Here is a 4,313-nt window from a genome sequence, read left to right as displayed (position 1 = left end):
GGCTCAGGGAAGGTAGTTGACCAGTACCTTCAGATAGTGAGCAGCATGGATGCTTCCAAAGACTCAAAATCCTGTGTACTTTCATATGCTGCAACCTTCAATAATAAGGTGCTGAATGAAAGAACCGTGGAGAATCGTGGGGCTCATCTGATCAACATCAAGGAATGCATTTCTTCCATCAAGCAAGGAAAATATTTGCAGAGGTTAGATTTCTATAGTTGTTTCAATGAAGAAAGGTTAAAGTAATGTCTATTTTTATGTGGTAGATGCTTGTATCAGAATGGATGAAATAGGAATAAAGTCAAACTATCAGAAGACAGGACAAAGGGTCTGAGTTGCATGGTATAGAATATCCCAGGAATTTCTCCTAACTCAGGTGCATGTGTTACTGCTAAATTTCTTCAGTCTTCATTGGTGTGGAATGGAATTTCAGATATTCAGTGTGACAGTATATCTAAAAACTATTTTCACCACATTATATACTAATTCTGACAAGATATAGCTCAATAATATATTTGTTGACAGGGACAGCAGTGCACAGTAAGGTCATAAAGTATCACAGAGTTGCTAGTTAGACAAGTCAATGTTAAAAACCAGTCTAGGGGCCAGCGATGTGGCACAGTGGGTTAACGCCCTGGACTGAAGCACCAGCATCCCATATGGGTGCCGGTTCAAGACCCGGCTGCTCCACTTCCGATCCAGCTCTCTGCTATGGCCTGGGAAAGCAGTAGAAGATGGCCCAAGTCCTTGGGTCCCTGCACCCTCGTGGGAGACCTGGAAGAAGCTCCAGGCTTCTGGCTTTGGATAGGTGCAGCTCCGGCCATTGTAGCCAACTAGGGAGTTAACCATCGGATGGAAGACCTCTCTGTGTAACTCTGACTTTCAAATAAATAAATACATAAATCGTTTTTAAAAACTCCTTTAAAAAAAAAAGAAAGAAAACCAGTCTATACTCAGTGAAAAAATGCTAAAAAAAATCTTTGACTGTTAGGGCTGGCATTGTGGTGTAACTGGTAAAATCATCTGCATCCCCAGCATTCTACATGGGTGCTAGTTCATGTCCCAGCTTCTCCACTTCTCATCTAGCCCCCTGCTAAAGGCATAAGGAAAGCATCAGAGGATGGCCCAAGTGTTTGGGCCCCCACGACCCATGTGGGATACCCAGATGAAGCTCCTGGCTCCTGCCTTCAGCATTGCCCAGTGCTGGTCATTGTGGCCATCTGGAATGTGTACCAGCGGATGGAAGATCTCTATCTCTCTGTCTCCCTCTCTTTCAAATAAATAAATCTTAACAAAAATAAAAAGTAAAATAAAACAAATTTTGTTGTTTTTCCTCCTGGAGCCTTTTTTTTTTTTTTTTTCTGGCACCTTACAGTGGCGAGCGGTTTTTATAAGTGGCTTGTTTATCTTTTATTACCTGGCACTCTTTTCAAGTAGCTATCTCTTGAGGTCTCTTATGAATAACTCTTATGATCTAACTGGCTACCTCTAGTAGGTAGGAAAAGAACTTTTATAGCTTCACGAGACCTGCTGCTCTTACTTTGTTATTTCTGGCAGGAAAAGGAACTGAGACAAGGAATGGCTTCAAGGGTAGAAGCAGCCAGGAGGATACAGCCTGTTTTTAGTAAATATTCATTTGGCTTTCACACAGCCTTCTACAAATAAAGGACAGGAGCCTATGCGACATTATAAAGGCCAGGCTTCATCCATCCATCTACTGTGGCACTTTTGTTATTTCCTCCCAAGGGATGCTTGCTTTTCTCTGTAGGCTACATGGGAAGTTGAAGAAGCTGGAAAAGCAATTTTCTCTTCCTCTCCTTCTTAACCATTTCCCCTAATCCTGAGCCACAAGGTCTCTGCTTTGTCCTTGGCAGGGAATAGGGTGGAGGGGGCTGGTCAGTCTTTTCTAAAGCAGCCCCTCCCTCCAATAAACTGAGGGAAAGTTCATTTTAACAAGAAGATAATAAAAGGTTAAGAAAGGCTTTGAAAAATGAATTATATTTCCTTTTGAGGCAAAAAATTCAGATTAAGTTTATGGACTCTATCAAATATTTTCACCTTCATGACAGTCTGGACTTCCTCTAATAGAGCCAGTTTATCTATTGAAAATGATAACAGAAAATGAGATAATAGTTCAGTTTGGTTAGTTATCTCAGCTATTGTCTTCTAATCTTAAATAGCTAATTTAGTAATAGCTCATTCTTCACCCTCTGCCAAATATAATTTTAACTGATTAAATCTGCCTATCTTCCATGGTACTACAATATTGTTTCCATAGCAAGAACACTGTTTTACATAAAAACAGAATTTAAGTTTGAGAATCTCATTTTCATTTTAAAATTTGACTTTCAAAAGCCTTATCTAGTGTGTCTGAGCCTCTTTGGGGTGATAAAGGACTCAACCCCTGACTCATGCTTCCTCCAAACTGTCTTGTATAATGGGCTCTCCAATGGGTACTACTTTTTTCCGTGACACAACTTCTCCCTGATGTGTAAGCAATGACCTGACTTTTGGGAAGACAGAGAAAATGGACAAGCTGCACAGCCTTAGATACCAACTAGGCTATTCCTGCATGGGTCATCCCTATTCCCTTTTAATAAATTTCTAAAGCAGCAATTCATTCCTATATATTATGAGAGAAGATGTTGAGGTAGCAAAGCATAATCTATATCATCTTCTAAAATTAGCAGTAATCATTATGCTTTCATTATAAATTAGGAAACTATTAGGTAAAATGCTTTTAAAATAGAATTTTTAATAAAAGTTTATTTATTTGAGTCAGGCTATTTATTGTCTTCATTTTGTTTATCTGTGTTTTCAATTATTTTTTACTTTTGTATTAAAAACTCTTTTTAAAGATGCCAATTTCAGTTCTCAAACTATGAATGCAATTTTAAAACATAACCTATTTTAAAAAGTTATACAAAAACGACAGATACAATAACAATTTTAAATGTTATTACAATACTATGCCAGTCCATCTTTAATTCTTCTTTAAGGTAAAACGCTACAATATAATTTATTAAGATTATTTATGCTAGAATTGTAAAGCAAAAGGAGGAAGCTGTAGAGAAACTGAACAGGACAGCAAGAACCGCTGGAACAGGTACTAAACTGGCCTTTCATCTCAAGTGTGAATATTACTACTTGGAGCTCTACTTCTCTACTGAGCTTTATGGCTCAAATAAGGGACTTCATGGTTACTGAAAAAGAGTATCAAGAACTTAAGTTTACTTATTGATAAAGGATAAGGATGGGGAAAACATACTTGCTAACTTTGCCATGTTGATCTCTCATTAGTAAAACTACTCAGAGTGTTTGTTCAGTCTGCAGCTTCTTCCAAGCAATTTTCTGGGTGTTATTTCGACAGGACTGGAACTCACTGAGCACCTGGCTGGCTGAGGGAGCGCCGCTTCACCCACATGCTAGCTCCAGTTCTATCCCAGCAAAGAGAACATTCTTGTTGTATTTGTTGAAAGGCTCTGAGAGGAAGGAAGAGACATTAGTGAGAATTTCCCTCAGATAAAACATGTTTCAGTGTAAAGAAATCCCGCTCAATTTTGTTCCCCAAATATCATATATGAGTAATTTAGAACGGAAGTTGGAAACCTTGCTTTTTTTCAAGAAATTTTTTTTTTCCTGCCAAACTTCCCATTGTTAATGTAACACATATATTTAATGGACAGTCCAATCTTCCTCCTACTTCTTTCTGAGTAAAAACTGGTTCAGTTCTAGAAAGAGTCAATGAGGGAGTATTATTTACTACCTTAAAAATCTTTCTACAAGCTAAAGTAATAACTATATATAAGACTTTATTTAGATTTTTATTTTTTATTTCCAAGTATTGTATCAAAGGCATTTTTTTTTTGACATGCAGAGTTAGATAGTGAGAGAGAGAGACAGAAGGAGAGTTATAGCAGTGAGAGAGACAGAGAGAAAGGTCTTCCTTCCATTGGTTCACTCCACAGCTGGCGCTGTGCCGATCTGAAGCCAGGAGCCAGGTGCTTCCTCCTGGTCTCCCATGCAGGTACAGGGGCCCAAGCACCTGGGCCATCCTCTGCTGCCCTCCTGGGCCACAGCAGAAAGCTGAACTGGAAGAGGAGCAACTGGGACTAGCACCCAGCACCCCTACTGGGACTAGAACCCGGGGTGCTGGCACTGCAGGCGAAGGATCAGCCAAGTGAGCCACGGTGCCGGCCTAAAGACATTTTTGAAACTACCAAAAAGCCCAAAAAACCATCTACAATTCTACCAGTCAGGAAAAAAAACCTTATGATTTACAATAAAAATTATTAGGTTGGTTGTCTGAAAGG

Source organism: Oryctolagus cuniculus, chromosome 1, assembly GCF_051225735.1.
Source record: "Oryctolagus cuniculus isolate XC-2025 breed Fujian yellow rabbit chromosome 1, ASM5122573v1, whole genome shotgun sequence".
In the NCBI taxonomy this organism is placed as follows: Eukaryota; Metazoa; Chordata; class Mammalia; order Lagomorpha; family Leporidae; genus Oryctolagus; species Oryctolagus cuniculus.
This window is presented reverse-complemented; position numbering follows the sequence as displayed.